General features: G+C 36.2%; 1 protein-coding gene across 2 annotated transcripts in view; it reads right to left on the bottom strand.

Moving 5' to 3' along the window:
- The window catches only part of LOC149424099 (uncharacterized), a 357,901-nt gene that overhangs the window by 253,133 nt on the left and 77,990 nt on the right, over nucleotides 1-26,778 (bottom strand). Inside the window, exon 1 of one of the 2 annotated variants that reach the window (XM_089651272.1) lies at nucleotides 25,669-25,968. The exons of the other annotated variant lie outside the window; for it this stretch is intronic. The gene's annotated coding sequence lies outside the window, so the exon portion shown is untranslated. Of the gene's footprint in view, nucleotides 1-25,668; nucleotides 25,969-26,778 lie in introns of those variants that run through there. 2 annotated transcript variants of the gene reach the window in all.

The following is a 26,778-nucleotide window of genomic DNA, read 5'->3' as shown; positions in this document are numbered from 1 at the left end:
TGCAACAACGAATAACATCTTCTTACCTACTGATAATCTTTGATCTTTTGGTAAATCGCTTATACTTTTAGAAGTAGGTTTAAAGTATCATTTGCGAATGGTAACAACATAATGACTGTTACTTTATTGACACAATATATAATTTCAATTATTTTGTATCATTCGCCTGAACAAGTGCATAAAATGAAAATAGGAACCGTTCTCGAATGATGTGTATTTTGCATAGAAATACATCAATGGTATTTTGCATTGTACAGAAATTTCTTCAAAATCGTTCCTCGATACTAATTAAAAATCGATAATCAACCACTTGTCACGACACGCGGTGACAGGTGCACCATCGGATCAAGAGTCGACAGTTTCTCCATGATATTACTAGGCCTATTTGCAGGTGACGGATTGCAGCTGTCGGCGTCAGCACTAATTTCAAATGGGTCATAACGTTGACGGCCAAATGTCAATAGTCCGTCAGCAAGGACGAATATCCTCACACTGGTCATACTCGTACAAGTCCCAATTCTACATTTAGATAGTCAGAATAACATTTTAAAATCGTCCGTATAAATATTTAACGGAATAACCCACCCTTGTAAAAAAAAAATGATAAAGGCTCTCGGCGTTTAATATTTAGGTTAGATATGACATCATCCCGTATATTTGAAGGAGAATTGCATATTATTACAGATAATATGCATTCTGTTAATTAACCCTTTCATCCCCCGGATTAATTCAAATTAACACGAACCATGTGATTTTTTTAAACGTAACTGTAGCGATTTAAAAAGTGAGGTTTTTGATTTCTTCTATGTGGCGTCTGATTTTTTATTTTAATTAGCTCGGTTGCAATCCTTATTCTCGGCAAAAACTGTAAATATTTTGACAGCTGCACATTGTGCGTTCCATCGAACGTCTGCCGTCATTAATTACTTAATTTAAGGTGAGATATCAATATTTTCTACACGAATTAAATATATTTTAAAGCATAAAGACTAGTTCTATAATGATAATATCAGTTCAATTCACTGTTCACAGTTATTCACCAGAATATCGTAATTGAATTTTAATGTGTATTCAAATTAACAATGGTAGTGACGTGCATATTTTCGAAAAGTGTGGAACGGAATAACCAACCATTGTAAAAACTTTAAAGAAAATGAAGAAGGTTCTCGGCGTTTAATATTTAGGTTAGATTTTAAAAATTACTATCCTCGAATATATCTTAATTTCGGAAAGAATTTTAGTTAAAATATTTTATGTTTCACTTTAGTAATTGATTCAATATGTTTTGGTACATTTTTACGAGTTAAAGATGAATTAATGAGTTGGAAACCTTTACCTTACGTTGTAAAAAATACCCCTGATGTCCGATGTTAAGCCAAATCAACGTAGAATATTTTATTAAATTATATACCAAAAAATTCTAATCATTTTCCGAGGGAATTGCATGTGGAAAAGATAATGCGGGTGTGAAAGGGTTAATAAGAATAAGGAATTCAGGAAAACTAGAAATATTCCCTTTTCTGTTCGATATTTCATAGGCTACTAGAGAAATGCAACTTATTCCCTTCTGCCTAATTTTCAATTATTTTCGTGTCACCCATCACAATGGAAATTATTATGAGAATTTTCCGTGCTATAAAATTGATATCTCAACAAAATAATTCCTATTTTCTTAACTCCAAAGCATTGATATTGATATATATATATATATTTTTTTTTTTTTATGAAAATTTGAGTATTTTTGTCTTCCTTTCTCACACTTAATAATGACTGAAATTTTTGTCTTTTTGCTAGGACGTGTATTTTATAGAGAATAAAATAAAGCGAAAATGGGGGGTTATTATTCCCATCTACTTTTTCACAGTCGATGTGCATAGCATGCGTCAATAACTGTAATTGTTATCGGTTATTAGTTGTTATTACCTACTCAGAACATCCCAGATCGATGACTACACCTGCACAAAACATGATAATTACAATTACATTTCGAAAGGTTACGAAATATTAAGAGATAGACATGTTTTTACTTTAGCGATAATAATATAAAATAATCGAACTAAATACTTAATAATAAATCATCTGCCTTATACCTAACATTATTATATTAAAATATTATGTTACGTTCGTACTAATCTTGCTAATGTAGAATTCAAACGATTGCAATGGTGGTTAGTGGATGCATGTGTACATAATCTATCTGCACATGGAATGAATAATGTAACAATGTGTCATATTATATACAATTTCACACGCATTAAGCTAATATATTGCACATTAAATTCATTATTGTTGATTGATGGGTTGGTAGTTGCAATATGTGTACAGTTATTGTCAATATATTTTCAATAATTATTATATTATAATGCATGTAAGATATTATAATTAAATTTATGATTAACATCAACTACAATGTTTTTTAGGGTTTAAATTGTATTTTATTTATGGTACAGCGCTCTCGAGGTGATTTTTTAGAATTAAATCAATGATCCTATTATGAAGTTTAGCTGTGTTTGGACATAGTGTCCAAAGCGAAAAGAAAGTGCTAAAAGAGGGGAAATAGAATTTGAAATGGAATGGTACGAATCTAGACGGCACGCCGGACAAATAATGTCAATACTGATGCTGAAAAAAAAATACGATTCTCTCTGAATACAAGCGAGCGTGAGTTTCACAGCTTGTGACAGAATTATTTCTTCTGCCTTCTTTCTGGAACATTTCCATGACCAAGGACGAAGGACGGTGGACGAAGGACGGTGGACGAAGATTACCCACATCATTACTGATTCATTTCGATGTGATCAGCGCCCATCGAATTGATCGGCTTCGAATTAGACATACAAACACCTAGCTAGACGTGGTAGAGGGGATTGAACCTTTGACCTTACATTTTGGGTCTACTTGTATTGAACCCGATCGGACCCAGCGACGATCAAATAAATATAGACGGATAGAAACAAAACTAAATCTTCATTCCAAGACTTCGAAACTTGTCAGGGTTCGCAGATTCACAACAACTATTGTTTCTTTGGGTTAATTGATTCATTGTGAAGCATTCCGCGGTGATTTTTCACAAGTATCATTACATAATATTACAATTAAATGAAGAATGACCTCGCGAGTGCATTGTTCGCATACTGCATACGTCAATTGTATGACAGAATAGACTAGTAGAAAATGAGTTGCGAGTGTGAAACTGTATTGGGAATGTTCTTTGGTGTGGGATCGCAGATAAGCGGCCATCCACAGGTGTTTTGAAGATAAACACAGGTGCGGTGCATTCACTTATCACTAATGTAGTTATGATAAAATAATATCATGTTACGTATTTTCAAAAAAACAAAGTCCACAAATAAATCCGCGATGAAAATCGCCTCTGGCACGAGTTTGTTGAACTTCCGAAAATCCGGTGCTTAATTTAGAGGATAAAGAAAATGCACGGATTAACCAAAATAAAACTTCGCAAGATTAACTTAAAAGCATCTTGACTGGAATCGAACTATATGATTATAATTAACGGATTGCTGATTGAGTTGGTTTCAAGATATATATTTGACTGCTGAAAAATATATTATGCTCATACTATATAATATCTAACATACATTTAAAAAAAATCTACTTGTAGTGGGATTGAATTGATTCGTATCGAAGTATAGAACCTCGTATCATTAATAATGATGCAAGCGATACGTCATTCTTATTTTCGTATCTTACCGTAAGGCTTTTAATCCGAAAAAAATCCAAATGAAAAAAAATGACTCATTTAAAAATAAAAATATTTTAATAACAACATGTGTACGGATAACAAAAATAAGCATGTAAGCTGATTTTCGGTCAACTTAATCATATTTTACCGGATTTATGCAATTAGTAACTAGTAACCTGATCATAATCCACAAATGAAAATGTTAAAATAACTGTAAGTGATAATTTTGGCATCCTTGAATGGTTGCCTTGAATTAGGACACAACCCTCGGCCGAGTGACGAGGTGAATGAAATATGAAGCAGGTGTATTGACCTATTACCGGCGAACCAACGCCAGGCTAGTGTCTTACCGTCACATGCCTGCCACTGCCACTGATACTGGTGCCCGTTGGTGCAAGTGCTCGTGCTACAGTTTCCCCAGTAATAATGATGCACTTAGTTCCCGCCGCCAGCGATCGCTTGACGGCCGCCAGATATCATCGATTAGCGATAAGATTAGTCCAGATAACGGTACGCGGCCGGAAGATAATGAATCCGACAGGGATTAATGTGCCTAAAGCTACGTACACGAGGTGGCGTTGCACCTGAGAACGTCCTTACTAAGGCGTGATAAATCTAATTACACTGCTTCTTGGCTCTGAGGCACCTCATCATTTTGGGACAAAGGATGTATTGCTATTGACCACATTTCACTGGTTAACACCACAGTGAAAATATTACATATATTATATGCATAGGTTAAGAAATAGAGATCAATCCTCTTCAAAGTCAGCGACATCTATAAATATCAATTATAGCTATAGCACCCGGAGAAAAATTAGTATTTCTGATATATAGAAATCCGGTTAAAAACGGGATTGCAGGCAATTTTATAGTACATTCCTAATGTATCGGAACACTTGTTCATGCACCTGCATTTGTCCTGATAATATATAATCATTTATATGAAAACGTGTTCCGACCTCGCGATAGTACATTCTTTTTTATGAAGTTTGATTTAATATATAGGTCACAGCAACAAGAGGAATGGGTTATCAAAAGAGTTATACATTACATTAAGGCGATGCACTACGTCGTGTAATATTTTAAATTGAGCCGCTATCAATAATAACCCTTACGTAAATGGCGATAAGGTTTAAATTCCCGCTTAACACCATCCGCTTGTTTTCATTTATGCAAGAAAAAAACATGGCCAAAAAGGGCCTTTTATTTTATTTTGTGGATGTTCAGGCATAAATATTTAATTTTTTTTCGATCAATTTATAAATAATTAAATTTTCCACATTATACAATAAAATCTTAACCGAAAATGGGTTCGTAAGTAGGAGATTTTGAACTTTAAAGCAGTTTTCATAGGCCTTATACATTATTTTTTTCTGGGCTTATAAAAAGACTTATCTAAAAAATACTCTATTATTTCAAAGGCCAAGATGTATTCTACTCGCAGTATTTAATTAAAGCATCTGAAACATTTCTAGGCGACCAAATTTTCAAACCAAAAACACATGATTTTGCATTACTACGTCTGGCATCGCCTTAAAACTAGTATTGCAACGTTTGCAGAATGTCTGCTTTCTAGGCTAAATCTATTCGTTGCCTCAAGAATGTCTGTATGGTGTTTAAACCTCAGATAAGTAGAATGGTAAATATTTCCAAGATAACCTTATAATTAGTAATGTAATTATAACGAAAATTGACACTTTATTGCAATGTTATGTGCAATGTAATTTTTATAATTTTGGCAACACGGGAAAAACACACTAGACAAAAGCTAAGCTTTTAACAATCAATATCACATTCGTGCTAATAATTAGGCTCTGATATAATCCACGTTCAGCGAAAACATATAAGTTTCGTTGTAAATTAGGCATTCAGTCAGCAATATATATTAGTCGTTATATAAAACAGCCACCGATACAGGCGCAGACAGTGCACGTCACTTCACATCACAGCGGCCGTTCGTCTTCTATCTCTGCCTGGGCTGGCACGCTGGTAAAGTCAGGAAGGTATAGCGGTCGGCTGCCGCCCGCTGGTCGCTGGTCGCTGCCCGCTCAGCCTGGAGCCAACGGCCGCCCCAAGGCTGCGACGGATTGCAGACGGTCCGCCCGATGCACTTCTCAAAACGGTGCCTGATTGCCCACCTTAGTTCTTATAATTCGCCCATTGACACCAATCTATTTAATTAACGATCGCAAATTAAAAACTTTAAATCAATCTTCCACATCTATAAAAATTAATGTTTATTTGTTTGTCCCCTATACACTCAAAATCTACTACTAAAATTTCAAAGTTTATTCTTATTAGTGTCAGGAGTGTTTAGAAAGTGGTTTAAATGGTAAAAGAAGTAGGGGACGCCCGAGTAAGACTTGACGCATTATCTCTGCACTGGAATCGAATATAAGTCAATATATTGTAGTTTTTTAACAGTAACAATGTGGTATACAGTAGTGAACGGTGACATCGGGGACGCCCGAAGAATAAATTAAACTTTTTCAATCCTTTAAAATAATATCATTTCCACCTTAAAAATAGTAATAAAGTTTTCAGATACACTATAATTAATAAATTCAAAACTTTATTCCAAACCATTCATAACACCGAGCAACACAGGGTACACGTTTTGCAAGAATAACGATTTCGATTCACTTCTCAGAGCGGTGCCGAGCAGAGTTATTTTAATTCGTCCATCGACACTAAACTATTAAATTGACGATCGCAAATTAAAAAGCTTTAAATCAATTATTCAATAAAAATCTATTCTTCAGACTAGTGATGCAATCATTACAATCCAATGCATTGTGACATTATGCAGGTAGTAAAAATCTTTAGGGTTATCGCTCCGATCGTGTTTAAATAATGGTACGATAAAACGAGGACCTACCTTTCAAAAGAAAATATCTAGTGTCACCTGCAATGTAATTATTTTAAAATAATATTTTTATATCACAGTATATATACAATTTTTTTTAAATTGTTTATTCTGGATGAACTTTTAAAATTATTTATATTTATGTTGTTGAAAAAAAGTTTTCCTGTTATTTTAATCTTATATTTAATAAAAACAAATTCAATAAAAAATCTAAGTACCTACACATATTTCAGTTCCAAATTGTCGTATCGTCAATGTTTATTAAACTAAAAAATAAACGGGACTAAAAGAACATATTTTTTCTGATCAGTAATTAACAAATTTTTTACACGGTCATGGAGCATTTACATTTTGTACATTGAAAAGTTGACAATTTTGTTAACTGTTGGTTTAAAAAATAAATAATAATAATAACTAAACCTGAAATTATCAGAAATAATATCTTATTGGACTTCATAAACATTAATAATGTTCCAGTGAGTGGAAAATCGATTTCTGACACAGAATAAGTTTTTCTCAAAACCTTAAGATTGAACTGGGTGTCGAAGAGAAGATATTGTGAAGAAAAACACAAAACCACAAATCAGAATTGAAACACCGCTTGGTTTTAGTCATGTTTGGTAATTAAATATCAATACTTAAATGCTTCCCAACCCTCTGCTTTCCCATCTCCTTACCCTAACCACTCACTTCAGCTTCACAGCATGCCCCGATTTGAACAATTGGAACTCATGTGTGGAACTCACCTACAAAAAAAATTACCAAGTCGAATGTTTCCTTAATTGAATATTAAACTAACTGACATTACCCGGCGTCATGAAGGGTTACGAATGGTTTGGAGTAAAGTTTTGAGGTTGTGAAAACTGGACTTAATTTTGAGGAATTGAAAAGATTACTTTTTGTAAGTTTTTGGTTCACTTGATTGTGCCACGTCTTTCTCGGGCTTGGCTGACTTCTACCATTCACTACTGCATACCAGATTGTTTCTATTAAAAAAACTACATTATATCGACTCCGTATCTCATTTCAGTGCAGAGATAATACGACTATTCCAGGCGTCCCCGATTTCTTCTACCATTCAAACCACTCTCTGAACACTCCTGGCAATAATAAGAACAAACTTTGAAATTTTCAACGAAATCGGTCCAGTAGTTTTTGCATCTATAGGGGATAAACAAACAAACATTTTTTTATATATAATATCGATTTCCAAGCTCTTTAATTCAATTGTGAATAAATTTGATATTTTTCATTCTATTAATAATGTTATACCATTATTGCATTTAGTATATTCAGTCAGTAATACAAATTGCCATTATTCTCGATATAAAATTATATGCTATAATCGTACATAATTGTGATACTAAGATATATATATTTTTATTAGATACAATAACTTTTTCACATTATTTTATAATAAGAGGGGCCTAACTGGATAACTGGGTGCTTTACCCGTGCCGAATTGCTGTATTGATCGAATGATAGTACCTAATCGTCGAAGTAAGAATCGTAGCAGCACTAATTTAGACCGATTGTAGACCATCTCACGAGTGAGTTATGCCAGGGCTACGTGTCGATTTCAACACTAATACCGGTATTTATCCGAACCCATTATATCAAATTATGATCAATAATTGCACCTCGAAGAAGAAAAAAAATTATACAATTTGGGAGGCGGGTATGGGTACCGCCGGTCCGGGAACCATTTATTGGATAACCAACACATCTGCCACATGTAAGCCCAGGTGGTTGGTTCACTCCGTTTGGTGACTTAGCAGGGGTGCCCAGGTTCAAGGAGTGGGGTTTGTCTAGGTCTTGGCGGCGACACTGGTTGAGGAAGACCATTTGATCTGTTCAACGGCACTATCGATCCATCGCCTTGCACCGCAGTGGGAGAAAGGATTTATACGTCCGTCACTCCTGGACATACCAACCCCCAGATTCCTACCTACCCTTCATACCTGTTTCCTTACCAGGACTAGGAAGTATAGGAAAACTAGGAAGGAATAGTGGTATCTTTGGAGATGCCGTTAAGAGGGTATTTTTAAGGAAATATAGAAGAGGATTCATTATTTCTTTAAAATACCCTCTACAAGGCATCTCCAAATATGCCATTATTTTCCTCCTCTAATGCAAAAAATATATACAACGGTGTTGGTTTTAAGTATATATAAAACATATTTTATTTATTTATTTTATTTTTTATTAATACCCCAAACTAGGCAAATGCCCGTATTATGGTGGTAATAAATAAGAAAATATAAAAAAGAAATCATAAGAAATATAAATATGTATGCAATTAAAATAAAGTACACGTCATTGTGTCAAGACAATTTTTTAGGACCGTCCCCGCAACACATTATCTATATTAAGTATTTTTTAGGACCGTCCCCGCAACACATGATCTATATTAAGTATTTTTTAGGACCGTCCCCGCAAGACATGATCTATATTAAGTATTTTTTAGGACCGTCCCCGCAACACATGATCTATATTAAGTATTTTTTAGGACCGTCCCCGCAAGACATGATCTATATTAAGTGTTTTTTAGGACCGTCCCCGAAAGACATGATCTATATTAAGTATTTTTTAGGGCCGTCCCCGTAAGACATGATCTTTATTAAGTATTTTTTGTCAGTTGGGGTTTTCATATCAAAAATAAAAAATGACTTCACAGTATTTTTTCACACAAGTTTTCGGCAGGGATGGAAAGCAGCATACCTGTCCTACCACACATATTGCTTCGCCTACATTCAAACATTCTCAGACTTAATATGGGATTCAGGTGCGATTAATACCTTTAGCACGGGTTGTACGCAGTTGATATTTTCCACTTGAGAGCGGGTAGTTGTTGCGCTCTGTGGAAGAATTTGTTGGCTTTTGTGTTTTCTCCCTCCTACAACAGGGTTCTTATAAAAACCCAAGTGCATAGTTACGTCTGACATATTATAGTATATTACAGGGACATACATATTATATATAAAACCACACTAATACCGCTCTTTTCTGTCAGCCGTTTCCGGATTCCCTTGAATGATAATCGATTATTGCGATGTATAATTTTTGGAACAGAAAATACCAACCAGGTATTTTTATATCGATGCGATTTAGAAAATTCTCATGTTCCTTGCTCGCTTCACCGGTTCCACCCGTAGCTAGTTTTTTGTAGCCATTAATCCGGAACGCCGCGGCAACTGATCTGTTTGACACCAGACTTCAATTCAACACGTCATGTAATTTACACTTGTGAGGATTTCGTGACGCTTCATCCCCCGACAGTTGATCTCCCGACTGATGATCCCCCGACCAGTTGAACCCTCGGACACTTGATCCCCCAAATGATTATTCCTGTTGTACTTTCTCACTGGTAACATATGCAGAGAAGATATACGGCCGTATAACGAAAGTCGATACACTTATATCTGTAGGAGCCTTGAATGGAAATCCGCAATACAAATATTTTTGCTAACAATCACGCCGTGTCTTCGACGGAGTATGCAGAGAAGATATACCGTCGAATATCGAAAGACCACATACTTATATGAGCAGTCGGCTTAGAGAAAATACGATACACCTACTTACTTATAAAATTGATGAAAAAAATTCAAATTGTCAGACAGAAGAATTTTCACTGACTTGGTGTTTCTATTTAAAATAGATAGTCCGGTATTGCCAGAATTGATAAGCTTCCGGATTCCACAATTACTAACTACCATATGTATTCATCTTTGCCCAGAATACTAATGGAGGGAAAAAATTATCCCAAGTCAGTGGACATCTTCAATTTATCTTTAAACAAATATAAAATGTTGTTAATGAAGCAATTCAGTTATGTACAACAAATAATGTATATTTCTTAATATTCATATGTAAAAGCCCCGAAAAGGGGCGTTAATTTATAAGTAAATAATATAACTAAATGTACCAGAGTGTATACAGGGTGTATCGGCACTAACCCGACAAACTTTAACCAGCTATTCCTTAGCACATTTGGAGTAAAAAATGTTATGTACACTTTGCTGTCCGGTAACATTTTTTTTCTTTTAAAAACAAAAAATAAATAAAATTTCCACACTCCGCTACTGCCCACAGTATAGGGGTAAAATAATTGGCAACGCCGCGCTACTGTCATCTCTTTCACACATATTCTGTCTCAAGTCCCGTGTGGTTCCCGCCACCCCGTCTCGTATCAGTGGTCAGTGCTGTTTTGGGAGTTCGCATGTCATCAAGTTTCTAGTTTCGTTTTTGTTTTGTTATCTAAGTTTTTACTGTTGAAATATGCCCCTCAATTATCCACCTGCCGAGCAAGCAGATATTGTTTTTGTTTATGGATTTTGCAATGGAAATTCACGAGCAGCCGTAAGGGAGTATCGCATGAGGTTTCCTGGAAGACGCGTCCCACACCATGCTACCTTTGTCCAGGTTTGTACCCTATCAATTGTTTATTGAAACTATTTACATTCATTGATAATGCCAAAAAGCGCTTTTGAAATTTAAACTGGGAACATTAAAAACATAACAAGGGGCCACCAACTTTAAAAATGTAAATTGTACTTTAGGTGATTTGTGTTCAGTGGTCACTAAACGGCGTTTTAAAAAGTTAATTAATTTTAATCTCTAATAAATGCATCATTCACTGCAATTGAATTCACTCCCTTTCTCACCATGGGATTATTTAAATTACTTGAATTCAATTTCACCCCTGTGAATCCAAGATATCAACCGTACCTAGTTAAGAAAATTATAATTTAAAACACTTTGTTATACATTTTACTATAAAAAAATGAAATAAATGAAGAGAAAACGTAAGTTTTCTGATATGTGCCTAAAATAAGTGTTCTTTAAAAATAAAATGAGTGAAAAAGCCCGCGATTGTTTATTTGACATTATTACTGAGCTGAATAATAAAAGCAGTTGTTATTTGTTGTTTTGTTTCAGATGTATCAACAATTGCGTGACTGTGGCATCGGACGGATTGAAGGCGCCGGCGGAGGACACAACATCGTTCCTGTGGCAGTTGAGGAGAGAATCCTGAACTTAATTACCGAAGACCCCACGCTGTCCGTGCGTCGGGTCGCTCTGATGATAGGACACAGGGAACACATGGCGGTATGGAGAGTTCTGAAGAAGCACGGGCTCAAACCTTTTCACTATAGGCGCTGCCAAGGCCTCATGGAGAATGACCACTTTTCCAGAGTCGTGTACTGCAGAAGAATGCTGCATAATGTCATAAGAGATGCAGACTTCATGAAAAACATATTGTTTACCGACGAAGCACAGTTCACTAAAACAGGAGTGCTAAATGTGCACAACTTGCACCATTGGGCTGAACAAAACCCCAAGCTTGTTCGGGAGTCGTCGAGCCAGGACAGATTTTCCATCAACATGTGGGCAGGAATCCTGGGAAATCAAATACTCGGTCCAATCGAGTTGCCTCCCAGACTAAATGGACCGATGTATTTGGAGTTCTTACAAGTGCAACTGGGCGAGATTCTGGAAGATGTGAACCTCGAATTACTACGGAGAATGTGGTTCCAGCACGATGGAGCCCCACCACACTATTCGATTGCCGTGCGGAACTACTTGGATGTCGAGTTTCCTGGTCGTTGGATAGGCCGTGGAAGTCCGGCCATTGCTTGGCCACCAAGATCACCCGACCTGACCCCCCTGGATTACTACCTGTGGGGGGCTCTCAAGGAAAAAGTGTATGCTAAGCCAATAGCCTCAAGAGAGCAACTGCTCGAACGAGTGATGGAAGCCGCTGCAGAAATTAAAGCAAATCCTGCAAACTTAAATAATCAAAATATAACAAGACTACACGCTTGCATCGAAAATAATGGTAGTCACTTCGAACAAATGCTCCAATAAAAAAATTAACATAAACTACATGTCCGCATTTTCATTTATTATTTATTGGTAAAATTCTCACAATGTCATTCATTTACACATCAATATTACCTACATATCAATATTTAATAAAATCTGTAGAAGAGTATGCCCGTCGGCATTCAACAAGTTTTTCGACAAGTGTGTCGAAAAGCGTCTTCTCTCTTTCCTACACACTAAATATTAATGGTTAAAAATGAGACGACTGATGCTTGTAAGCGCGCCAATACGTAAAAACAACGAAACTCGAATAAGAATTGCCAGGTGGGTTTTTTAATCGCTTTAATCTGACTTTAAACAATAATTAAACACGTAAAAATTATTTAATATAATATTACAGTACAGTACTTTGAACCTTCGCAATAAATTTATTTGATTTTAAGTTTAGTTTGTAGAACTCCATTTCAATTTAGAGATTTTTTTTATTTTAACAGTCTTATTAAAAAATTTATAAAAACAGTGTGTTTATAAACAAGTTCTGCTAGTTGTAATTATTATTACGCGTGACAGCTGTTTCACCTTCTGACGGCATTATCAAACTTTGGTAAAGCCACTTACAGACGACGTAAGTGATAACTTTCTTTTTTTATTATTCTGGCTTTATTGATTTCCGAGTAAATTGTCGTAAATTATTATTTGCTAATCCCAATATTATTTGCTAATGCTAATAATTAAGTGAAATTTTAAACAATGCAATAATAGGATTATTGCATTGTTAATTTCACTTAATGTCGTTGGTATTTCCAACTGATGACTCAGGGGTTTATTTCCCTGAATAATTAAGTATTTTGGGGTCTAATTATTATGCATTTCATTACATCCGATAATTTAAACAATTTTTATGTTGAATTGGGGTAAGTTTTATGGCTAAGGGAAGGAGTGGAAGGTGAGGAAGTACCTGGATATTCAGATCTGGTCACCAAATACGGCTAGTCATTTCAAGCAACGTTTAAATTCTAAACCTGGATATTCAGATCTGGTCACCAAATACGGCTAGTCATTTCAAGCAACGTTTAAATTCTGAACCTGGATATTCAGATCTGGTCACCAAATACGGCTAGTCATTTCAAGTAACGTTTAAATTCTAAACCTGGATATTCAGATCTGGTCACCAAATACGGCTAGTCATTTCAAGCAACGTTTAAATTCTGAACCTGGATATTCAGATCTGGTCACCAAATACGGCTAGTCATTTCAAGCAACGTTTAAATTCTAAACCTGGATATTCAGATCTGGTCACCAAATACGGCTAGTCATTTCAAGCAACGTTTAAATTCTGAACCTGGATATTCAGATCTGGTCACCAAATACGGCTAGTCATTTCAAGCAACGTTTAAATTCTAAACCTGGATATTCAGATCTGGTCACCAAATACGGCTAGTCATTTCAAGCAACGTTTAAATTCTGAACCTGGATATTCAGATCTGGTCACCAAATACGGCTAGTCATTTCAAGCAACGTTTAAATTCTGAATTAATTAATCAATTACGAAAAAGCGTGGGGTTAAGAATATTTTTTTTAAATTATAGTTGTAATTTATTGTCGATTTTTTAAAAAAATTGCGATATTTTAAATAAAATTTAATAATTATTGTTTAAATAAATTAGCAATCTGGCAGCATTCATTTGCAGGTGGTCAATCCAATGCAGTCATGACGTTTGTGTGAGTGCTTTCCTTTGTCTCAGTGTGTTGCGCAGCAGTTTTATATGAACCGTTTTTTGATTCATCGGGATTGTTTTTAAAACTATACATTCTTTGTACCTTCAAATTAGTGGAAATAAACTTAAGTGTGTCAAGCTGCTCGTTATATTCCGGTAATTCTGGAAGGCTTTTAACATAAGCAATAATATTCATAAATCACATTCCGCGAAGTTGTAAATAACTAAATTTATTAAAAAATATACGTTGTAGGATAGCCTAGCAAGTAACATTTTGACAGAGCACTTACGGTGATTTAAAAAACAACGGCGCTGTTCAAATAATCCAATTATTATTATTGATAAGTACCTAAGTGAGGAAAATTGTTTTTAAAAGTGCTCAGAATTATTGGACTTCGATTATAAATTCAGGAAATCTACTAATTAGTTTCTTAGTTTCAAAATTAGACTATTTAATACGTGAAACGCGTAAGAGGTGAAACCAAAGCATTCCAGAGGTGAAACAATTTAGATACAAAAATAAAACTGATGTGTACAATACAAGAAGACAATCAGTGATTCGCATACGAAAAATGTGAATAATCATTATTGTTAAATAAAATATTTCTTTTCTGGTACTGGATTATGTAATACGGGCTTCGTTCGCAGCAACACGCGAGAGTTGCGATGTTGCTTTCAAATTTTGACAAAGGATAAAACAGTGGTGACATGTGGTGAAAATATGTTTAATTAATTTTTTATTAAAAAAAAACGTTACCGGACAGCAAAGTGCACATAACATTTTTTACTCCAAATGTGCTAAGGAATAGCTGGTTAAAGTTTGTCGGGTTAGTGCCGATACACCCTGTATATGATGGAAATGACCCTGTGAGCTCAAAATAGTTGTTTTGATCTGGAAATTCCAGACAGAAAAGCTCCGCAAATTTCATCACGCCAGAACTCATCCCAATACCTAAAATATGTTAATGCTTATTAGAGGCAACACATAGCTAACCCTGTAGAAACGTGTGTTCATGTCGTCCTCCAATACGAAACAAAGCTGTTTAAAGCATTACGAATATCATTCATTATAATGCGAGATGAGTGATAAGAGAAGATAAGAAAGAGAAGATACAATGGGCTGACTGACTGACTGACAGGCTTGCTGCACACACCAAAGACTACTACCTCCTGCCGGCTATTCATACAGCATCTTGACATTCTTCTCTGCAGTCAGGAGCCAGCAGTTAGCAGAGGGCAGCCTTGACCTCGGAGATAAGAAGTGCCACTGCCTGAGATGAATCTAAAGCGGCCGCTACACTACTCGCTTCGGCGCTTCGACGAAGTCCTCGACGAAGTTAGCCGAAGTCCGAAGTGCGTGCCCACACACTCGTGCAACTTCGCGAGTAGCTCAGTCTCTCGGAGTCCGTGCACTAGGCAACATGGACGTTCAAGTGGCAAATAAAGGATGAAAGTAGATTAAATGCTGTTGAAATGAGATCATTGAGGCGTAAAATAATAATAATAATAATAATTGGATAATTTGTAAAGCGCCGTTTTTGTGAAAAATCACCTCAAGGGCGTATGTGTGGTAAAACCATCTTTGATCGTGTGAGGAATGTGGAGATCCGCAAAGAGTGCAAGGCTGATGTAAGCGTAATGAGTAAGATTAAGAAAGGGACGCTTAGATGGTTTGGGCATGTAGAGCGAATGAGCGAAGATAGGAGTGTGACGGCCGGCATAGTCCAGTGGTAACGCATTGGACTACCATTCCGAAGGTCGCGGGTTCGAACCCGGCGTGCGCAAATAAATTTTATTTGATTAATTTGTGTTATTTCACAATTAATTAATTAAAATAATATATAGTATATTTGCGGCACGTTCCAGAGTGGAAGATACTACCAGTATCGCCCTGGTGTAAGACCACCATTCAGAATTGAAACGTTGCTCCAAATGGCTTTAGCCGTGTTTAGTGACTAGATCTGAATAGCCAGGTACTTCCCCACCTTCCTCTTTCCCTTCCCCACTTACCTTCAGCCTCACAACATCCCCCAATTGGGGATGCCATAGTCTCACTGGCTCCAGACGGGAGCAGTTGGGACTCTTGTGAGGTATTCACTATAAAAAAAAATAAAAAAGGAGGATATATGATGCAAATGTGAATGGTAGCAGAAGTCGGGGACGCCCGAGGAAGACATGGCACGATCAAGTGAATCAGATACTCGAGTCGGGCCATGTCAAGAGTCAGAATAATAGAAGAGTATGTATGAGACGATGTATGAATGTGAATGAGGCAAGGAGTGTGTGCCAAGACCGAGTTGTTTGGCGGTCCGTCCTCTCTGCCTACCCCTGCGGGGAAACGGCGTGATGGTTAGTTAGTTATCTTTATGGTCCCTTTCAATTGGGTCCCAAATAACCGCCTCGGATTGGAGTGTTTCTAGGAACAAAAAAATTAGGTCCTGTGACCACAGTGTAGAAGCCATATTTTATTACGTATAGTCACTATGACTCTGCGCACGCACAACCACCAAACACGACGTCTCGAAGCGAACTGAAGTGAACCGAGTAGTGTGGGCAGACACTTCGTGTTCGAACTTCGAGTCCTTTGACTCGGGCGCATTTACCGACAACAATCGGAAGTCGGGCCAAGCGAAGCGAAGATGCCCGAAGCGAAGCGAAGTTCGTGCCCACACTATCGTATTAGGTCAACTTCGATCAACTTCGCGAGTAGTGTAGCTGGGCTTTATGACGAACAATAAGTCTACAGTGTTTAAGGTCTAGTTGCTTATGGGAATTAGTTTGATTTCTAGTTGCTTACAGGAATGAGTTTGGTGCCTAGTTGTTTATATGAATAAGTTTGCTGTCTAGTTGCTTAAAGGAATGAGTTTGCTGTCTAGTTGCTAACAGGAATAAGTTTGCTGTCTAGTTGCTTACAGGAATGAGTTTAATGTCTAGTTGCTTGTATGAATAAGTTTGCTGTCTAGTTGCTTACAGGAATGATTTTGATGTCTAGTTGCTTGTATGAATAAGTTTGCGGTCTAGTTGCTTACAGGAATGAGTTTGGTGTCTAGTTGCTAATAGGAATAAGTTTGCTGTCTATTTGCTTACAGGAATGAGTTTGATGTCTAGTTGCGTGTATGAATAAGTTTGCGGTCTAGTTTCTTACAGGAATGAGTTTAATGTCTAGTTGCTTGTATGAATAAGTTTGCGGTCTAGTTTCTTACAGGAATGAGTTTGCTGTCTAGTTGCTTACAGGAATAAGTTAGTTGCTTATAAGAAATAAGTTTGCTGTCTAGTTCCAAATAGGAATGAATTTACCGTCTAGTTTTAGAGTGATTTACTTTTGAGGTATTAAGCCGTGTTGCGCTACCTCCTTCTTTAGTCAAGGTTTCGGACAGCATTACAGTGTCCATCATCAGGACACATGTAATGATCGGTTTCGATGATGGACACTGTAATTCTGTCCGAAACGTTGGCTAAAGAAGGAGGTAGCGCAACACGGAACGATACCCCAACAAACGCAAGTGCATGATGCAAAATCCTGAAAACAGGCTAGGTAGGAATTAAAAGCGACCAGGCAAGCACGATGGCAACTTGAATCCACATGCAACCCCGATTTGCAATAAATTAAGTGTGTAATATGTTTTGGATATTATATAAATATTATTAAAAAATACATGAATAAATAAAATAATGCCTATCAAACGTATCAGTATTTTATCGTTTTAACCATAGTATTTTTTATATTTCCTCTACATAGGGCGTCCAACGGGAGACCTCTTTTCTCTGTGCTTGTCTACTTTAGGACTTGGTTATTTTAGGATTTACTCGCTGTTCTAAAGAATAATCTCGACACAAGAAAGTACGATAATTTTGTATGGAAAATAAAATCAATGCAGTAAAGTTTTTGACGGCTTAAACTTATTTAATTTTTTTTAAAGAAAGAATAACCTGAAAATATTTGAAATCTCCTACTACCACCATAGTAATCGGAAAATGTTGATTGTGTTGTGATGGAGGATTTAGCCAGCCGAGGAATTGAACACACTACGCCTGGGTGGGACCCAAACGCGATGTCAACTCAGCCACCGACCGGTTGATTTGCTCGTGTTATTGGATATGAAATTTGACATCGATATATATCTATCTATAGCTACCCATTTTTTTCCTAGTCAAATAGAAGTACCAACATAAAATAAAAATAACCCGCTACTACCTTGTAAGATTCTAAAAACCGCGTGGTTACGACATTTGATTTACAACCGTAAAAAGATAATTTATAACTACATATATATAAACCTTAGTTAACCCAGAATAACAAAATAAAATTATTTTATAGAGTACATTTTTTTTCGCTTGACAGCTATTTTACGATACTATAAATTGCCTACTGCACTATAATAATTAGTAGAATATGTAATTACGAGAGAATTATCAAGAACCTCGCTCGGGTATTTGTCATTTGCTCGACAGTACGTTGAAGGAAACGCGATATCGCCTATTTTGTCATTGCCGTTACAGAAGCCATATAAATAACGCAAAGTGTGCATTACTGATCAGTTCTAGGTAAGAAAATCATTATTTGAAACATAAAATTAACATAAGACAGGAAACCACTTCAAAAATACCAAAAGTGAACAAATAGAAATAAAATTATTAGTCACAACACACAGGTTTAAAAAAGGCGGTAAAAATACGTAGGAATTGTTAGGCTTACTATTTCATTTTGAAAGAGCCCGAACCCTCAGCGTTTGGATTCAAAATTAGTCGTATTCGCAACAGTAACGAGATATTCGGGTGTCCAAAATAGATTTGTGGGAATTATTTTTATTTACCTTAAATGGATACCAAGTGTAATAATATCCTGGTGCAGAATGAGGGTTAAAATATTGTCTGCATTGGTCTTAATTTATTGGTACTAAATAGGTACTACAGATAATTATTTTTGTATTCAGGTAGAATATACTTTGTGTGGTGCCGGCTTAAGGTGAAGCTGCGTTTGTATTATGAAATTCAATTCCAATATGAAGATATTAGCGGCATTAAATGTCAATAAATATTATTTATGTACTGTTTAGAAACATTAATCGGAATTACTCATTATGTAAGCCCATTTCAAAGTGATTGCTGTTAGGGCCCGTTCCCACTTCCGTTTTCAAATCGGGGGCGGGTCCCGTTTTCAAAACGGATGCCCTAGTGGCTGTAGTGGATGTATGGAGCTGTTCACACTTGTCCGACACGATTTGAAAACGGATCCGACATTTTTTGTCGGATGGCTCGCCTACGCAGCGCGTCCGTTTTCAAATCGTGTCGGAACACGCTCGCTCATAGTGTTGTATGGAGCTGTTCACACTTGCCGTCCAGTCGTTCCGGCAGAGTCCCCGCCAAACCCCGACCCCTCCCCGCCCGCTCCCTGTCGCAAGGAAGCAGGCACGCTGCGTGCTTGTATTTGGTTATTTTGTTAAGTAAATAAATCAAAACTACAATAATGGATAAGGAAAAAAATCCCGAAAATTTAATACCACTGGTCGAAGAAAGAGTATGGTAATATTTTATCTTTAACTAAATAAAAACAAAACACTCGGTGTACACAACTTTTGTACATCAAAATTTTTATTTTTATTTTTTTAAGTTTACTTTTTTAAAATTTTAAATCTTTAATGAGATGCACGGAAGAGCGTATTAGTTTAATAAACACATAATAAAAAATATTTGAGTTGTTATTGTTTTCTTACTTTAAAATATCGATAGCCTTTCTTCAGGACAAATGCACTTTCTCAATTTTGTATTTTGATATGTTAAGCTCTCTGAAACTCATTCCAGTAGATGGTTAAAGGAAGTGATAGACATTCTCTTAAGCCATTAAGCGCCCTTGAGGTGATTTTTCATGGTGAAAACGGCGCTATATAAATAATCCAATCATTATTATTCTAAAATAATTAAAGAACTTTAGTTCATCACTTCTCAACTCACCAATTAACACTTGGAAAATTCCTACAGAAAATCATTCGGCTATGATTGGGTGTACCCAAAATTTTCTTTTCACTTTTTTTCCTTCTTTTTAATAAGTACAACATGACAACAAGAGCTTCATCGTCGTCCATTGCGCACCATTACTGAAGAATGAGCAAATAACATGTTTTTGTTGAATCGACAATTATTTTTTTTCGTAGAGTATGGTCCGTTTTTAAAACGGTAGTGTGAACAGGGCCATTGGCCATCCGTTTTTAAAACGGGACCCGCCTCCGATTTGAAAACGGAAGTGGGAACGGGCCCTTAGAGTTTTACAATGATTAAGTTTTATTTAAATACTAGTATGTATAGCGAGGGCTAGGGTATCAGTAAATATCAATGATATTATATAATATGATGTTATAATATGTCATTGGTAAATGTGGGTAGAGTTCCAAAACAACTGAAGTCATTTCAAGGAACGTTTCTATACAAGTGATGGTATCTCAAAAGAGTGCTAAAAACATATTTTTTTTACACCTGGATTTTAAACCCGCAACCTCTGGACGCAGAACCAAGATTCTTACCACTCTGGGAGTTCATCATCAAGGTATTTCCAACCCTTATCCTACCCCATCCTTGCTCCTTACTTAATGCCAAGGATATTCTTAATGGCATCTATTTTTTTTCTAGGTTGTAATCCTTATTCCATCGTCCCCTTGCTTGAACTGGAATCTATTATTATTTGTTTACGTTTTGCTTGAACTGCAATCCATTATTATTTTTTACGTTATCTTTATAATCTATGCATGTCAAACTGTAAATCATAATTATTTTTTAATTAAGCACGTGTTCGTATTATACGTTTTCCTTGCAAATAAAAATAACCCCTTGAGTCTTAAAATATAAAAATCGAATAAAAAAAAATTTCAAATAATTTTTGAAGCTTAAAATACATATGGTATTTATGTGAAAACAAAAGTGAGGAGCTGAAAGGGTTAAAAAAACACGACAAAACAAGCGTTACCGGGAGTAATAGTATAGTGCAATAGTAGCTCAGTTCTATCCGATTATGTTGGATCGCATAAAATATAAAAAAGATTATCTACTGGAACAGGCTTAAGAGTACTTTAAGCGTAATCGATGAATTCAGAAACAATTTAACTTGTACCCGCATAAATTTAAGTGCAGATTTGAGTTATGTGACAGATCGGACGTAAACTATAATAAATGTAAACGTAGCTTTAGGTACTACTTGACTGATTCCCCGCCGGCTCAAGGTGAACAATGCAAGTGATTGTGATTGTTGGGTACCTACAAGCCTTTTGAGTGGAATTAAATTAAATTAATATTACCTACTCATGTTTCAAGCCACGCGCAAAAGAATTATTGGGTGCACAACTATGGCACAGCCTACCCTAACAAATAAAAAATAATGCTATCATTTATTAAACTATGGCGTGTTTTGTAATACATGTTAATAAAAAGCGTGAGAGTAGAGATGATAATCAATAAGTATCGCATCTCGAAATCAGGTTCACTATAGGGTTAGGTTAGGCTAATTATGTAATTCTAATTACTGGGGTGGTGTTCAAGGGAAAATTATCTGCTATTGTTTGATTCATTTGTTATTATTGTTAGTATCTGTGCTCATTCACTGGGTCATAATTTAAATGATTTGGTAAAGTTGCCGAATTCTGCCTCACGTTTAATACGTAATTTTTGTTGCACCTGGTTTCAACTTAATTACTAGAAGAAATAACTATTTATTTCGGGGCAGATGGTAAAAGATGCATTAAAGATCATTTTTTTCTCAATCAAAATTCTATATTTCACGTGCGACCACCATGTTTTTTTCTCTGATCGTATGATCTGACGTTTGTCGTAAGTTATGTTTGAAGGTAAGGAAATACCATAGACATTCAAATTAATAGACTTACCTAAACATGAAATCAAATGTATTATTTGATGCAAACCACGTGACTATATTGTTGGAACCAGGAAGGTTCGAGAATGCTTTGAATAAACTATGACCATCAGTCGTACACTGACCACGGAATAGCGCACATTGAAATAACCAGACCATGCACAGAAAAGCAAAGTAAGGCAAAGGTTTGCAGCGCTGTCCATCGTGGGACTTTTCTGCGCAGGATCTGAATGTTCGTTCTTAACCGAATCGCATGGCGTAGCGGTACTAAAATTGAGCGAAATGGGTAAATTATAACACATTTGTAAAATTGTCTAACAAAGTATTAAATTTTGGAAACAAGCCTGAACTTTTGTTTGGGACATTAAAGCTTTTTACGGAGCTAGCAATTTGCGCGCCATTGTAAAAAGGATTAGTACTTAGTGAGTAGATTTTCTTTCCGAGGACCGAATGGAGATACCACAATGCGAGTTGCCTTTTTTTATTTTGGTACAATATTTTTTACATTTCAGAGTTATCCAGTAATGTTGGCCTCACTTACCCGTTACTTAGCCCTTCATTTTATATTATAAAAATATAATCTAAATAATACATTTAAAATATAATCTTATATGTTTGTGAGTGATGTGTGTTTTATATTGGTTTTGTGTGTTACGTGTAGGTTTTTTTTAAATTTTATGTTATGAAATTTTGGTACCATATATATTTTTTGTATAATATTGTCTTTTTTGTTCTTTACTCCATTTTGTAATTTTGTGTCTGAATTTATTTGTGTTTTCCTCAATTTTATTTTCAAGTGTTAGGCTGTTGAATGCTTTTATAGCATGGTATTGGTAGTGTCTTTGTCCAAAGCTTGTATTTACTGTCGGATTTTTTATGTTTTCTTTGTACGCTGGTCTGTTAGTGGTATTTTGTGTATGTTGAAATTTGTTTTTTTGTCAAAAATGTAGTTTATATTTTATTTATGTTTTTTACTTTGTACTGTCATCTTCAGTTAATGACAAATCACCCTAAGTGGGACGCTCAAGTCGCCTCCGGCGCCCCGCGCAAGTTTGTTTGTTCCCTATTTGTTTATTGGTTGTTTCTTGTAGTAACTATGCTGAAATCAAGTGTTATTTTTATTTGCGCATAAGCGTGAGGCGGAATTCCGCAATTTTATCTTATATTGTATCATTGGTTAGGGGGGAACTGTCATCTCTATCAAAATGTGTGTTTGATAAGGGCGGTGGAGCCGGCGGGCTTCGGTCGAATGTAAATAACAGATAACAGATAATACAATAAACAAATAGAAAAACATTGTAAAAAGATTATAATCTATCTCTCCTAGTCCGTTCATAGTAACTGATGTCAGGATTTAAATTTCTTTTACTCGACCATTTGGCATTGAATACATTTGTAAATTTGTTTGTCACGTTCTGATTCCGGTTTAAGATTTTGGCATGATCGTGATTCCTGCTACGAGCTGACAAATAAGAATAATCAATATTATGATATATACCGGCCTGAAGAGTGTTTGAAAAAATAATTGTCATTGAGATGGTGCGTTTCTTTGAACAAATAAATTTTAAGTATATAAAATTCCCTTTTTAAGGCGATGCCATACATAGTAATGCAAAATCATGTGTTTTTGGTTTGAAAATTTGGTCGCCTAAAAATGTTTCAGATGCTTGAATTAAATACTGCGAGTAGAATACATTTTAGCCTTTGAAATAATCGAGTATTTTTTAGATAAGTCTTTTTATAAACCCAGAAAAAATAATGTATAAGGCCTATGAAAACTGCTTTAAAGTTCAAAATCTCCTACTTACGAACCCATTTTCGGTTATAATTTCTATGTATAATGTGGCAAATTAAGTTATTTATAAAATGATCGAAAAAAATTTAAATATTTATGCCTGATTTTATTCACAAAATAAAATAGAAGGCACTTTTTGGCCATGTTTTTTTCTTGCATAAATCAAAACAGGCGGATGGTGTTAAGCGGGAATTTAAACCTTATCACCATCTACGTATTGCATCGACTTAATCAAAAAAGTTGTGTTAAGTATTTATGTTTTTTTTTTTATTAAAACACAAATAACTTAGTTTACATCACTTTATTTCGATACAAAATCTCAACATGTTTCGTGAACCAAGTTCACATCATCAGGAGCACAAGTATACTAAAGTTATAATTAAAAATTAGGTCTAGAAAGAAGAGGTAGAAGGAGCGGGGAGGGGTAAGAGTGGGGGAGGGTTATTCAAAGTACTTCAAAGGTTATTCAAAGTACTTGGTTCACGAAACATGTTGAGATTTTGTATCGAAATAAAGTGATGTAAACTAAGTTATTTGTGTTTTAATAAAAAATAAATAATGCCATCACAAAGTGAAAAGCAGTAAGAAGAAGTTTTCTTCGAAAAAAAAAAAAAATTAAGTATTTATGGTTTATAATTAAGTAGGTAGGTATTTAAGTGCTTATTTAGAAATTTTACGATTTCAGAGAAAATTTTGGATTTACTTTTTGGATGCGAGGTCTGTTAACAAAATAATATTTGGCTGATTTATATAGCGCCGTTATCGTCAAAAATTACCTCAAGGGCGCAACTACTAGTATTATGAAGTTATCATAATAAATAGCGTCGCGTGTTCGATTCCTCGGCTGGCTAAGTCCTCCATCACAACACAAGCAACATTTTCGGCTTTCTGTGGTGGTAGTAGGAGATTTTCAAACATTGTTGGGTTATTCGTAACCCGGGAATGTTTGTCTTTCTTTTTAAAAAAAAAAAAAAAATATATATACCGACACTGACAAAACTCTGACCTATAATAGTTAGAAATCTATAAACACTTGTTAATTAAATGACATACCAACTCATTTAATACCTACTGCTCGTTCATACTATATTATGTACGTGATAGCAACGTACACAAGTATGGAGAAAAAAAAACAAACACAACCTCATGACAGATTGGGTTACATGATATAGAAATTTCAGCCAACTATAGGTAGTTTTGGAAAGAAACATCAATTTGTCGAGTTCCTATTTGAGTGACGTTGGGCCGAAACGTCAGTGGAAATCGTTATTTGGACATCGGTTCTTGCGCGAAATGGCCAATGGCCGCCCTGCGTTTCTGTCGGACCAGCCCAGATGTCAGAAATATTATAAAATCGTTCAAGGCTGTTTCACGTTTCCAATCTCAATATTACACTCGCCATAATCAAAAGTGTTTCGCTAAAACATCGCCGATCGATGTAATGCAGGGAATGTACGTGAAATAATACGTCTGTCAGACGGCAATCTTGGGCTGACACCGCTCTGAACATAGCCGCGGTGGAGCTATTGCGGCGGGAGGAGCGCACTATCACCAAAACATGCGATAATTGCACAATATTCACGTTCCAGCAATGTAAACTTTGCCCCGACACTTGGAGAATATCATTATTGGGTAAATGGGTAAAATAGTGCGTGTTATACAAGGCTAAGTAGATGGTAAAGATTGAATAAGGCGAAGGGCGCCCGGCTGTCAGTTTAAACATGGCGACGGATCGGCGCACGGCCGAGACATCTGCCGGGAGCCGGTCGACGGCTTCCTTCCCCCCAGTCCCACAGTCCCAGCAGGCAGCCCGGGCCGGTGTCAGCGGCCCGAGGACCTGCAGCTCGGAGCCACCGCCCCCGCCCCCGCCTGACAGGCCCTTCCGTCACTTGTCCTCACCTTGAAGTAGATTCCAAACAGAAGCCGACGATTCCCAAACAAACTCGGACATGTGACGTAACCGCGTGGAGACCTTTACACAGGCAAACTGATGCATGTGTGTGTGTCTTATTTACTTCAGAAAACAAACACGGTTTATGGACTGTTTCACTGGGACACTGAACCAAAAGACACTAGTAACGCGTGAGCACAGATCTCGGCACATAAACTCGGGCTACATATCGCGGAATTAGTGGATTTAGCGGTGCGATATGACAATAACAACCCGAGACGTGACACGCAGACAGCGAGCGGCCGGTGGCGTGTCGCGCGACTGCCGCTAGAGCGCACTGCCGTCGCCGCGCCGAGACCCGCGAGCAGCGAACCGAGCGGCGTTCCCCCCAACCAACGAGGTACAGGGGCCCGGTCACTTCAATCAGTTGCTAAACAAATCATTCACATTGAAAAACAGAAGCGATTTCAAATTGCTGTAACATGACTTGAAGAACACTAAATTAATTACTTACGTCTCTGATTTATTATTACACACGTTCAAATTATAGAATTTATAATACACCATCATGACACCTACACACTGAGTTCATAGATATAAAATTAAAATATATTTTAGCTGACATCATAATATTATAATGATGTCAGCTCAGCTGATGCCAGAAACCATAATATTATTTATGAAAAATATTTAAATCTAAAAATAAATCTTTTCTACTCCCGGCCAGCCCATCCTGATACGTTCTCAAAACCAAAATATTACGTATCATATACATTCGTACTGTAGGTAAGTAAGTACCTATAGATAGGGGATTTGGCACTTCACTCAAGTACTTAACTAATATCCGTTTTCTAATTTGCCTAAAAAAAAACTTATTTTTTTAAATCTTAGCTTGGAAACATGATTTCCGAAAAATATACTAACAGCCAAATCATTTAAAAGAGGACACGTTGATGTATTTGAGTAAACCGATAGTATCAAAAGTAAAAGAAAACGTTTTTCGAACTAATTTGGAATCCTCAAACCTTAGGGGGGGGGGGGGGGGGGCGCAGTCTCCTCTTTCCCCGCAAGTGCGCAAAGATACTAGATGTGTTTCGTTTTTTAACGTTATTGTGAAT

Source organism: Hesperophylax consimilis, chromosome 4 (genome assembly GCF_061612785.1).
Source record: "Hesperophylax consimilis isolate HC1 chromosome 4, BYU_Hcon_1.0, whole genome shotgun sequence".
Taxonomy (NCBI): Eukaryota; Metazoa; Arthropoda; class Insecta; order Trichoptera; family Limnephilidae; genus Hesperophylax; species Hesperophylax consimilis.
The sequence above is the reverse complement of the archived record's forward strand: the minus strand, read 5'-3'. Positions and strand labels throughout refer to the sequence as shown.